At 34.8% G+C, this 14,650-nt stretch overlaps 1 protein-coding gene across 1 annotated transcript in view; it reads right to left on the bottom strand.

The window, feature by feature from the left end:
- The window catches only part of LOC134528157 (T-complex protein 1 subunit epsilon), an 83,235-nt gene that overhangs the window by 37,493 nt on the left and 31,092 nt on the right, over window positions 1-14,650 (bottom strand). The gene's annotated exons all lie outside the window — the stretch shown is intronic.

The raw sequence follows: 14,650 nt of genomic DNA, 5'->3' as shown, positions 1-14,650 counted from the left end.
GGACCAACTGACCAATCAGAGTACAGAATTCAGAAACATGACCATATAAGGAAATTCGGACGGGCGCATGATTCCATGCCAGGGCATGCCTGAAGCGGGAGGGTTGGCAGGTCTGAGTATGCTATACACATACAAATTTTCTAGGTTATTTACTGGCAATTACTATTGCTGGAAACAAATTTCAACACAAGATAAATAATAACCACAAACCCTCCTCTAATACATAATATGCATGAGTGAATTCCAAACAATTTTTTTCCTCCTTATGAAAATAAATAAATTGGGCATTTTCTTTTCCCCCCCCTGCAAGAGATACCAAAAAGACATTCATAAACATAACTTTCCTGCATGTTGCTGTCCACAAAATGCATAAAGAAAAACAAACTTTCTTTAAAAAAAAAAAAAAGTTCTCGACACAGCTATACCAAATTCAACATACAATAAATCCAAACTCATAAGGATATTGTCCACAACTCATTCAAAACAGCTTAATCCATTATCGAAGATTCTTTGATTAAATTTTGCATCCCAGAACTGACAGTGGCACTTCCAGTCAACAGTTACTTGAACTACTTGGATCCACTCCATTCATTGTACATTAAATATCCACGGTTGGTAGGTAAGGTCCATATACACAGAATTTACTATTAAATTAAAAATAACAGGTACAGAGAATTTGTAGTACATAGTTTGCATGCCTTAATATTCTCCATTTGTACAGCCCTCATTAGAGAAAACCCTGACAGGTTACCTCATCAAAGAGCAGAAATTTATTTAGCAGAAAATCTTCCCGTATGACCAAAATACCACACAGGGGTAAGCCTCTGCATATTTGAAATAGGTGAATCAATGTTTCAACCAAGTAATTTTAAACACCTTGCATTCCACTTGACTAATTAAATTTTAAACTTTACTGCAGTATTCTTGCTTCACAGCTCTTATGTCAATAAAACAAACACACTCCTAGTGCCTTACACTCTTTACAAACATATAGCTAAACCCGGTTAATTACATCTCCATTATGACCACTTTTCAAGGAATCATAAAAAAAATGTGTTAAAATGTCAAAAACTTGATAGTATGACTTCCTGCCGGCAGCCAAACAATTTTGACATTGCTTGCTCTTGGACACGCTGCAATCTATGCTTCTCTTACTACGACTTGGATTTGTTGAGTTATGATTTGATGAACTGTTAAATTGACTTAAGGCTTGTTACAAGCTATAGCTGCAACCTTTATCATTTTGATGATGGTTGGTGGTCTAATATGCTTTTTGTGGGTATCTTTTCAGGAAATGTCTGCTATTAATAAAATTGACATATTTAACTATGAAAACTTCTCCATTTTATGCCAAAGATGAAGGAACATGGACTAGTGGAAAAAAATGCATATCTCACATATAGGAGTTGTGGTAGGTCCCACCCCCTTCTATTTCCATCCCCTATTCACAGGATTGTAACAACAGAGTTTTACTGTGCTGCACAGACGTGGTGGTTTAGCAGAATTGAGACCAACATTTAATATGTCATAAAAAACCACAAGGTAAATATTTTCAATATGACAAGAACAAATATACTGCACTCTTGCGATGAACAAATATCATACCTGTCAACTTTGGCCAGTCCAAAAGAGGGAGGTTTTTTAGTGGAGTAAATACTTGTTCCCCCGGGAAAATTTTGTTTTGAAGACGCAAAATAGTGCTTTTAAGCATATTTCTAAGTAAAAATTATAAAAAACAGCTGGTTGAAATTGTAATATTTTTATTGGGCTAGTTGCTATTTTTAAGAATTGTCTGCACGTGCCTACTGTGGAGAGTTCAAAAGAGAAAGATTTTCCCATTTAAAAAATATAGAGTAGGCAGGGCCACAAAAAGAGGGCATAGTACGTGCACACCATATAAAAACAAATTAAAAATTTACTCATCTTTAACATGTGTTAATTCTAGATTGTTAAATTATTTTTTCCCAATTTTCAATCAACATCTTTAAGTTTCTTGATATTTACTATGCCTAAATAAGTCCTATGTCATTATCAATATTTTATAGAAATTTACCACTTTACAAAATGCAGCATGTTCACCTTTCCTCGATTGCAAAATGCACGGAAATTCGTCACTGAATGTCTTCTTGTACACAGCAAGATACTTCACTGTAGGCTTTAAAAGTTGATTAGTTAATTTATAGGTGAAGTTGCTTATTAAAAAAGAATTTCTTTAAACTTATTTATCATTTTTATTCTTCAAAACAATAAATAAGTTTAAAGAATTTTTTTTTAATAAGCAACTACACCTATAAATTAACTAATTGTAATACTATGGTATTATCAGACTAACTGAAACTGTTTGTTATTGTTTTACGTTCGAGGTTAATACCGCTTCCCAATACTTTCGGCAGTGTTTTGTTTTGTTTCACGCATGGCGGCGCGCGCAGCTCGTGCTGCGCCATGACCACTGCTAAAATAAATAATCGCGCGGCGTTTGGAACAGCTTTAACGAGCCTATGCTTGAGTAATATTGACATTTCATTGGCTTAAAAAGGACGCTAACGTGTCGCGGCCGTGATTGGCCCTTTTCAATTAACAATTTAATTTCGGCAAGAGAGAAGAAAAAGAGTGGAAAATGACGCCATTTAGTGCGGGAAATATTTTATTCGTGGCGATGCTAATTTCGGCGTTATTGGTCTGGAAACTACGTCAAAATACGGGGCAATATTAATTGACGCCCTGTAATTGAATGCAGAAGAATCGCATTCAATTCACGTGAGTGACGACGTGTTTTACGAACGACCTTAATCATCCAGAGTTAAGGTATGGTCTGCATCATCGCTATATAGTAAAATTGACGTAAATTTTACCGTCAACGTATGCGAACTGTAATTGTATAAACTTTGGATATCATCAATTAGTTGAATACTGACTTTCGGCGATTATCGGCAAATTTACTCACATTAGCACAAAATATATGTACACAAGTCCAGAAGTCTTTAGGTTAGGCGTTTCATGCTCGAGCAAGCCGGAGCAAAACCCCAAAACTTTTACTTAGTGAACAATTTCAGGAACTTTATTTATTTTATTTAATTTTATTCAAGAGTCAAGTTATCTACGACATCCCATAGACTTTATTTAATATTTGTTTGTTTGTTTATTACTTCCATGACTCGAGGTTTCTCATTATGGTTAAAACAATAAAATAAGTCTTGATAGTGTTATTTTGTTGTTACTTCCTGATTACCTCTGGCGCCCTATTATTAATTCCTGGAATAACGTTCCTAGTAATTTAAAAATAGAAAATCTTAGTTTCATCAAGTACACGTTTGTGTACATAATCAACTTTTAAAATTGCAAAACACATTTTCTATTCATCACCTAACTGCACAGCAATAGTCAAGTGTTTTTTTTTTTAATTATCTGCCAGGCCTGTCAAATGTAACTTGGTTTAGAACAAATATATCCAAAAACTATTTATAATGGTAAATCTTCTGAAACATATTTGTTCTTTACTGTCTGTGCTGTATTAAACAAAACTATGCACAGCAAAAAGAAATTGCAAAAACATCCGTTAGTCCCGTTTCTTTCATGTTAAAAATCACTTTTTGTTTCATTCTGAAATTGAAATATTTCACGTATTAAATCATAAATTTTCCTCTGTGGTTTCTGTTTATTATTAACTTTGGTGAAAATTGAAAGTAAACATAAAAAATAAAACAAAAAAAACGAACTTGACTGACAGCCCTCCATCCAACCCCCTTGATTATTCCTTGGCAACCCATATGCCACATTTTCTGTGGAGGTTTATCAGCACACAGTAATCAACAATTGTATTAAGTGAGGCAGTCAGTACACACAGCGAACATTTACAAAGTAAAATGAAAACGGCCTTGAAATATGGTATAAATGAAGCAGTTCCTAGGCAAGGCATGCCGTTTTTAACTAAGCTATTCTCAAATAGCTAGAAAAATAGTGAAATCTCTACGGCTTTCAAAAAATTTACAGCTAATTCAAAGTTTTCCGATTTTCCATATCAGGTGGGCATCCTGTAGATGCCTCGAGTTAAAATTCTTATGTGAAGTTTGCAGACAGAAAAATTGACATACAAATTTCACCTGTATCTACATACAATAAGATTCTCTGTAGATCTCACTTATTGAAATTAATTATTCAACAATATAATACAAAGCCTGTGATTTTAAAAAAAAAGTGCACAAATTCATTAAATGTCCTGGTATTTTTTGAGCTGCCTAAACATCAATGGATGCAGTATTTCCGGTTTACAAGTTTTCTGACCACTTTAACCTTTTACCTGATGCAGCTCTGCTAATTCATATTTAAATGCATTATTTATATATGGTATGACAAAAGTCATATATAACTTCCTTAGAAGAGGCATTAAGACACTATGTCCACTTTTGGGCAACATGCACTTTTAAACATTAATTTTGACCACTGTGACATTCTTTCTATTGGCATACAACATTAGGATCTAATGTCAAAAATGTATATATATAAGGTATAAAATAATTAACAAGGGAATGATCAGATTCAGGGCCCCCTTTAATGTCCTAATATCTCATGTGAGTGGGCCCTAGGAAGAAAATCAACTATATAGCTGGAAAAAATAAAAATGGTAGCAGTGGGTATTGAACCAGAGCCAGCAGATTATCAGACAATGCGCTTGACCACTGCGCCACAACAAGAACTTGAAAATTCATTAACAATATCCCTCAAACTCTGCTATAAAATCACACAAGCTTTCTGTTCAGTTGGATTTAAACTTTATACCCATTAAAATTTAATAAGAAATTAGGGCTTAGAAGCAGCTACTTTTAAGTTTAGTGTATGTGATGATTAACTGAAGACTTCACCATAATGATACACTCATAACCATACTTTTCAAAGGAATGCCAAAATTGTAGATGAAAAGGGTTTTAGGTTTCAGGCATGTTTCTAAGTGACAATATTTCGATATATTTTTTTTTACATGCAAGATTAAAATAATGAACCGTACAGTAAAACTTACGACGTTCCCAAATAATAAGTTTTCCTGCTTGTCAAGTTCACAAAATTATCCTCTTGATCACTTTTACATATCCTTACATTAATTTTTCCCATTCATAACGTTTGTGTTAATAGATGCTTCCCACGTTCAGAGTTTGTGGGGAAAAAAAATGTCTAAAATTTAAAAACTCAATTTTTAAAAATTTACATTTTTCCAAACGATAAAATAATTTGTACTGCACATAACTGTCAAAACCTGTGCCACACTGTTACAAGTGAATTTTTTGACAAATCATCTGCTTGCATTTGTATAGACTAAAAAGCTGTTTAATCTGCACGCCATCCCCCATTTGTGGCATAACATCTGACGAATGATAAATGCACAAGTCTGTTGAAACCTGTACCACACGCTGTTACAAGTGAATTTTTCCACCAATCTGCTTGCATTCGTATAGACCGAGAGGCTGATCCATTTTCCCTATTCGAGTTAATGACAAATACACAACAAACCAAATTACCACCAGGCAATATTTGTTGACCTGCATTTTAATTTTTTGCAAGAAGTAAGCACACTTTGTATCGTGCTCAGTATAAAATAATTTGATAACCGGCAAATAAGAGGTTTTAGTTTGTGCAATCTTTTAAGGGGTAATTTTAATGTTATCAAGCATGATAAACATTTAGGGTAGTGAAAAACACTGCATAATGGCTTCAAGTAGTTCAGGACCCATTAAATAGAAGGCATTGTCTTTTGAAGAAAAACTGAAAATAATATCAGAAGCTGATGCAAATCCTTTGATACCAACAGTATGACAAAAACAACTCTGGATGCTGAATCATGATGAAGCAGGACCAACTTTTGGCTACTGGTGTTTCATCAAAGTGCAAAAAAATGAAGGTTTGTATATACAAAAAATGTTCCCAATAGTGTGAGGAAGAGCTTTTGGAAACTGGACAATTCTGTGATGTGCCAGTTTGAAAAATGTGTTGAAACAAACAACACTGACCCAGTATTATTCAAAACAGTTTATATTAGTTGTTTTTTACTAGTGTTGTTTTGATCAATTTTTATTGTGAATATTGAATTAAATTAATTTTTAAATAATTAATTTTACTGATACTTGTATAGAATTTTCCACACAATAATAACAGTGTGTAATTTTTGAGTTAACACAGTATTTCATTTGAGTAAAAGTTGTTTTTAAGTAAATATAACACAGCTCAGTAATAAAAAATTGAAGCAAATGAGTTTGCAATTTTGTTTTTTATTTCAAAAAGCAGTGGGAATTTTAACAGTTTTTGGGGTAAAATCAAGATTCTTGGAAATTTTTTTGACAGAGAAGCCATAAATATCCTGAAATACCTTTTCAAATTGTGAGTGCACCTGCAAATGAACAATACTCAGTTAACAAAATTTGAGCAGGTAACATTTTAGATTTAGCAGGAAATCCCTTTACAGACCCAAAGAATGCAAACCTATATCCAAGATAAGCAAGTTAAAATATTCAAATACATATGTGGAACTGGGGCAGAAGTTGTTTGAGAACTGAACCTGACATTGCTTTTAATAATATAGTTTAGAGTCAAATAAAATATATTTTTAATTTTAAGAATACCTGTATTGTAGCATGCATACCTGCCAACTTTGGCCAGTCAAAAAGCGAGAGGTTTTTTAATGAAGGTGTGGAAGGGGGGGGGGGGGGGGGAGAGCGGGAAAATGTTTATTTTGTAAATTTTGAAAATAGTTTTTAAGAGTAAACCAGCATGATTAGCACAAACAATGGGCAAATTGTGTTCTAAAATAAAATACGTTAACATACACTCTGCTTTTGTGACGATATCTTCATTCCGACTTTTCACGAAAAACGTCTAATTTCCGAGATGATGCCATAGCATTGACGGCATGTTTCTTCGTATTTATATGCTTCACAATGTCGCCCTTTCCGGCATGCAAAACAGAAAAATCACGACACAAAGAACAAAATGCAGCATGTTTACCTTTCCTCGATTGCAAAATACACGGAAATTCGTCACTAAATGTATTCTTGTACACAGCAAGATACTTCACTGTAGGCTTACTTAGCGCCATTTCTATTAAATTCCTATTGCGGAGTAGGCCTACGACTAAACAACGCATACAAAATACTCATCACGTAACTGCTTCCACAAAATAATATTTTTATGAATACACCGTTGAATAAATTCGAAGAGTGTACTATAATGCTACCTCTACACTTCATCTGTGAGCACGACGCGAAAAAAGGTGAATTTGTTTGAGGACGAACAAACAATTCAAACATAGCCGGCTGACAAACTGAAGCGAATTTGGGCACGAATGCAAACAGTGGTATCATAAACTCATTATTAATCCACTCAGTCTTTATTTCAAACCAACACCACCGAAAATACAGTTTACAATGTTGACAAAACACGCCATCTTGGAAAACAAATGGAACCTTTTTCTGGTTGGCTAATAAACACCAATGATGAACGTGTACCAAAACAGCTCCCATAATTATCGTAAATAACTACGTTTCTTTCTTAAAAGTAGGCTTAACCAAGCGTTTTAGCCGACAATTGTGGGCATTTAGGTTATTAAAATAACTACACGTTATGGTACAAACCGTAGTTACTATACGATTGTACGGAATAATGGTACAAACATATTAATTCTATAAATTTATTGCATTAAAAACTTCAAGAGAAACAGAACCAAAAAACAGGAGATTTGAATGACAAATCGGGAGGGCGGGAGAAAGGGTACAAAATCGGGAGTCTCCCGCCTAAAGCGGGAGGGTTGGCAGGTCTGAGTATGCTATACACATACAAATTTTCTAGGTTAGTTACTGGCAATTACTATTGCTGGAAACAAATTTCAACACAAGATAAATAATAACCACAAACCCTCCTCTAATACATAATATGCATGAGTGATTTCCAAACAATTTTTTCCTCCTTATGAAAATAAATAAATTGGGCATTTTCTTTCCCCCCCCCTGCAAGAGATACCAAAAAGACATTCATAAACATGACTTTCCTGCATGTTGCTGTCCACAAAATGCATAAAGAAAAACAAACTTTTTTTTAAAAAAAAAAAGTTCTCGACACAGCTATACCAAATTCAACATACAATAAATCCAAACTCATAAGGATATTGTCCACAACTCATTCAAAACAGCTTAATCCATTATCGAAGATTCTTTGATTAAATTTTGCATCCCAGAACTGACAGTGGCACTTCCAGTCAACAGTTACTTGAACTACTTGGATCCACTCCATTCATTGTACATTAAATACCCACGGTTGGTAGGTAAGGTCCATATACACAGAATTTATTGACTATTAAATTAAAAATAACAGGTACAGAGAATTTGTAGTACAAAGTTTGCATGCCTTATTATTCTCCATTTGTACAGCCCTCATTAGAGAAAACCCTGACAGGTTACCTCATCAAAGAGCAGAAATTTATTTATCAGAAAATCTTCCCGTATGACCAAAATATCACACAGGGGTAAGCCTCTGCATATTTGAAATAGGTGAATCAATGTTTCAGCCATGTAATTTTAAACACCTTGCATTCCACTTGACTAATTAAATTTTAAACTTTACTGCAGTATTCTTGCTTCACAGCTCTTATGTCAATAAAACAAACACACTCCTAGTGCCTTACACTCTTTACAAACATATAGCTAAACCCGGTTAATTACATCTCCATTATGACCACTTTTCAAGGAATCATAAAAAAAAATGTGTTAAAATGTCAAAAACTTGATAGAATGACTTCCTGCCGGCAGCCAAACAATTTTGACATTGCTTGCTCTTGGACACGCTGCAATCTATGCTTCTCTTACTACGACTTGGATTTGTTGAGTTATGATTTGATGAACTGTTAAATTGACTTTAGGCTTGTTTAAAGCTATAGCTGCAACCTTTATCATTTTGATGATGGTTGGTGGTCTAATATGCTTTTTGTGGGTATCTTTTCAGGAAATGTCTGTTATTAATAAAATTGACATATTTAACTATGAAAACTTCTCCATTTTATGCCAAAGATGAAGGAACATGGACTAGTGGAAAAAAATGCATATCTCACATATAAGAGTTGTGGTAGTCCCTCCCCCTTCTATTTCCATCCCCTATTCACAGGATTGTAACAACAGAGTTTTACTGTGCTGCACAGACGTGGTGGTTTAGCAGCATTGAGACCAACATTTATTATGTCATAAAAAACCCCAAGGTAAATATTTTCAATATGACAAGAATTTAATATACTGCACTCTAGCGATGAACAAAAATCATACCTGTCAACTTTGGCCAGTCCAAAAGAGGGAGGTTTTTTAGTGGAGTAAATACGTGTTCCCCCGGGAAAATTTTGTTTTGAAGACGCAAAATAGTGCTTTTAAACATATTTCTAAGTAAAAATTATAAAAAACAGCTGGTTGAAATTGTAATATTTTTATTGGACTAGTTGCTTTTTTTAAGAATTGTCTGCACGTGCCTACTGTGGAGAGTTCAAAAGAGAAAGATTTTCCCATTTAAAAAATAAAGGCAGACCTGCCAACATTCAAATCAAAAAAAATCATGAGGTCCTCGACAAAAATTTTCAGGCCCACAAATACATTTTAGATATAAAAAACAACAAATGAGAATCTTTAAATTTAAGTGACATACCTATACATATGTTACATGGTCTCTGCTTCAAAATTTATTTCAACAAATTATAGGTTGCAGATTTTGCAGCCTTCAAAAATTTTTCGTCGAAGAGTTGTTCGTAACACACGCCCTCTTGTGCAGATTTCACTTTTAGCAAACTTTCAAGCGATTTTTCCGACAATGACGATCTGAATTGGGTTTTTGTCTTCTTTACCTGGCTGAAGATCCTCTCACACTCGGCGTTACTATGAGGAATGGATAAAATACCTAGCATAAGTTGAGCTAACTTGTCATACTTCAAACTCCCATCTGTAGTCTTCATCTGTCCAATCAATGACCACTTAGAGTCAATTCTTTCCTGCTTCAATATTTCCTCAGGAATATCTTCTATTTGAAATGAAGAAAATTGTGACTCCAAAACATCAATTGCAGCATCTATATCTTGTCCTTCCATAATTATAATATTTGGAAATTTATCAACAAAATATCTTGCACTATAAAATGATGCATGGCTTATGTTTTCAATGCATGCTACTTCTGCATGAGCTAGAAATGTACTTTTTAATGGAAATTTGTGTACTATGTAGTCACATGCAGCCACATAATACTGCCTAATTGAACTGTAAAACAATTTGCCCTGTTCAACACTCAAGCCACCCACAATTTTGAATGCCGCACTACCAATAACCAAATCTTCATCCTTTTTTTGATTATCATGAGTGTGATAATCAATCTCCAAAAGAGAAGTAGATGATTTTACTACATCAGCACACACAAATTTTGACATCAAGTTTCGCAACAGGTCGTAAAGTGTAGATTTCAGTTTCTGAATCTGAGGTTCTTGCGACTGTAGTAGTACATTGGTCTTGTTGAACATAGGGATTACATTTAAGAGAAACATGCAAAATGCCTTGTTTAAATCACTTGATAAAAACATGAATAGCCTCTCTTCTCTAGTAAGTTGGGATGACATAGGTCTACCTTTTTCTGCTGGTACCTGAGGAACTGATGTTTTCATTTTAGGTCTGTGTGTTAACTTGATTTTCTTTGAGCTGGTCACATCCATTTTAGAACTGCGCTTCTTTGAACTGTCAAGTTTAGAAGCTATTTTACTGGGAAAAGTGAACTTGGAAATGTTTTTTTATCATTTGAAGACACTGCATAGCTACTGTTTGTACTACTACTACTTTCTGTGTTTGTGGCACTGGATAAAACTGTGAGGTTACTTTGACTACCTTGTTGAGATGGAATTGAACATTCACTTATTTCTGAAACTAGTTTGGGGATTTTGTAGCTCTGAAGTGTGCTCCTGCTTTCATTTGCAAATTCAGGCCGACATTCTACCAATAAAACTAGGTAATGGCTGCCATTGTTCTACCAACCTTGTCAAGCATTTTCCTAACGAAAGCCATCGTGTACACACATGTTTGAGGACTTTCCTAGTGTCTACGTCATGCAACATCTGAAATTCTTTTAGCTTTTCTTTCCTATTTACACTCTTTTCCAAGTAATAAAATATATCAATCAAAATGTCATCCACTTTAGATGGAAGACAAGCAGCAGCTTTTTCAGCACATAAGTTTATCAAATGGCATGGACAACCAACGGCAATCAAATTTTCGATTTTACTTTTCATAACAGCAGCCACACCACTTATGTCCCATCACTGGCGCATTGTCAGCGCTTAGCGACAAACAGTTTGAAAACGGAATGTTGTTTTCTTTTAAGGTATCAAGTAAAATATTACCAATATTTACTCCTGTTGAGTTGCCTTTGAGAACTGGTACTGCCAAGAGCCTATTTTGAATTTCGAGCTTGTCTTTACTGTGGAAAGTAACCACAATGGGGTAAAGTTTGCAATCACTTTCATTACTACCATCGGTTGCGATGGAAAATGGTGTATTACGTAACACAGATACAAGTTTCTCATGCGAGCTTTGATCCATTTGTCCCAATATTGCTGCAGATTTGGTCCTCGCACAGCCGTATTTTTTGGCAATGTCACTATCGGGAAACATCTTTCTAAAAAGCGGCCCTGCATGATCACTACACGACAGCGCTAAATTATGTTCAACTAAAAAAGATTTAAAATAACATTCTGCTCGTGTAACACTATTATCACTGTTCACAGCAAAATTTAGTTTTTTATTGGAAGCAATACACTTCACGTGTTCGTTGTGTTTTTTTGTAGCGACATGTTTCACAATGTCTCCTCTTCCACTATGCGATATAGAAAAATCAGCACGGCACACGCTACAAAATGCGAAATTGCTTCCTTTACGTGATTCGAGTATTGATGGAAACTCGTTACTGTAAGCTTTCGTAAAACTTGTTTTGTAACTTTTACAAACAGATCTATCAGACATGTTCACGTTGCTCTAGACACAAACACCGCCGCCATTTGCCAAAGAACAAAGGGAGCAACGCAAGACGAAAATAAACATTCGACTTCGACACCAACTACTCACTTACTATCGACTATCGAACACGGCGAGAGCACGGTATGTGGCTCGGCTGCGGTAAACAGCACGGCCCGGCTCAGTCAAAGAGCATGAGCTCGGCACGGCACGGCCGGAGGCGAAACGTAGCCGTGTAAAATATCAGCAACAGGTTCAAATATAACAATACTGTTACAGTTAACACAAATAAATCATAGTATTTACATAGCTGAACCTCAAAATAAATGCAACCTTAACATCTTATTCACAGTTGCGTTGCCACTAATATTCCCCCTTGCTGATGCAATATAATTATGTCGTTAAAAAAATCTCGGGGCCCCGAAAAATCGTGAGGAAGCACTATTTTGGCGTGAGATGGACCTTAAAATCGTGAGCCTCACGCCAAAATCGCGAGAGTTGGCAGGTCTGTATAGGGTAGGCAGGGCCACAAAAAGAGGGCATAGTACGTGCACACCATATAAAAACAAATTAAAAATTTACTCATCTTTAACATGTGTTAATTCTAGATTGTTAAATTTTTTTTCCCAATTTTCAATCAACATCTTTAAGTTTCTTGATATTTACTATGCCTAAATAAGTCCTATGTCATTATCAATATTTTATAGAAATTTACCACTTTACAAAATGCAGCATATTCACCTTTCCTCGATTGCAAAATGCACGGAAATTCGTCACTGAATGTCTTCTTGTACACAGCAAGATACTTCACTGTAGGCTTACTTAGCGCCATTTCTATTAAATCCCTATTGCGGAGTAGACCAACAACTAAACAAAAATACTCATCACGCAACTGCTTCACAAAATAATATTTTTATGAATACACCGTTGAATAAATTCAAAGACTATAATGCTAACTCTACACTTCGTCTGTGAGCACAGACGCGAACAAAGGCGAATTTGTTCGGGCACAAACTAACAATTCACACATAGCCGGCTTACAAACCGAAGCGAATTTGGGCACGAATGTAAACAGTGGTATCATAAACTCATTAATTCAGTCCGTCTTTATTTCAAACCACCACCACCGAAAACACAGTTTTCAATGTTGACAACCCACGCCATCTTGGAAAACAAATGAAACCTTTTTCTGGTTGGCTAACAAACACCAATGACGAACATGTACCAAAACAGCTCCCATAATTATCGTAAATAACTATGTTTCTTTCTACGCTTAACCAAGAGTTTTAGCCGACAATTGTGGGCATTGAGGCTATTAAAATAACCACACGTTATGGTACGAACCGTAGTTACTAAACGCTTGTACGGAATAATGGTACAAACATTAATACTATAAATTTACGGCATTAAAAACTTCAAGAGAAACAGAACCAAAAAGCGGGAGATTTGTAGGACAAATCGGGAGGGCGGGAGAAAGGTTATAAAATCGGGAGTCTCCCGCCTAAAGCGGGAGGGTTGGCAGGTATGAAATATATTAACAGAGTACATAATTAAAATGAACTATAATTTTGACTTAGTAGCATGCCCCTTAATACCAAAATTTTTTTATTCTATCTTCATGCAGATTTTACTCTAATACATCTGTCTGAGCCAAGATATTCTTGTAAAGGCAGTACAGTTTATTTTCTTCTCTTATAGATAGTTCAAGTGATAGGATGTCATATTCCTAGTTATGCTTGTATTCTGAAGAAATGTTACTATCTAAACCGAATACCTCTTTTAAACAAAGCTCTTAAAATATTCTAGCATTAAGAGGATAAAATTGTTAAGGCAATTAAAAAATATGCACATTAAGCTACAAGCTTCAGGGGTGGCCATAACCTCAAACTACAATGCCAGGTATTCAACAACACAAGGATACATTGCAAAAATAAACAATATTATTACACCTGCCCTTCACCATAACACACTAATTCGTTCCAGGAAAACAGTGTGCTAATAAAATACACTTTTCCATAGCAGTATATGTTACTCAAAATAATTTGTTTTCCCATCAGGTTAAGGGCTCTCATTAAAATTAATTTGCAGTACAAATACATGTCTAAATTTATGTGAAGTACATTCAATAAAATGTTGAATAACATTTCAGATTAAACAATCTAAAATTAAATTTAAAAAATACATGTATTGTGTCTATACTTTCAAAGGCTCTAAGTAATAGAAAATGATTAAAACATAACATTAAGAAACTATTAATAGGTAAATAGAAAAGATTGGTGACATGAGCAGATAAACTTTTACTTTTTTTACATGTGTATTAGTTAAGTATCACGTGGAAAGAATTGCATTGAAAATCCTAAGAAAATTGAGAATATGGGCCTATACCAAATCAAAATGATTAAATTGGTACAACACTTACATAATGAAAAATACGTGAAATAATGAAAAAACAGTGCTATCAAAGATTAGAAAAGCCAACAAGTGTTCTGTTATGCCTCAATCAGTGTGAAAGACCTGCTGAAGGCCCCCCAATGGTTCGAGGCATTGTTTATTCTAGCAGATGTGACTCCCCTTTAAGACAACTGTGTCTGAGCGGATAACTATCTGCAGCACTGAAATGTTGAGAGAGAAAAAAGACACAACAAGAA

Source organism: Bacillus rossius, chromosome 1 (assembly GCF_032445375.1).
Source record: "Bacillus rossius redtenbacheri isolate Brsri chromosome 1, Brsri_v3, whole genome shotgun sequence".
In the NCBI taxonomy this organism is placed as follows: domain Eukaryota; kingdom Metazoa; phylum Arthropoda; class Insecta; order Phasmatodea; family Bacillidae; genus Bacillus; species Bacillus rossius.
This window is presented reverse-complemented; position numbering and strand designations above follow the sequence as displayed.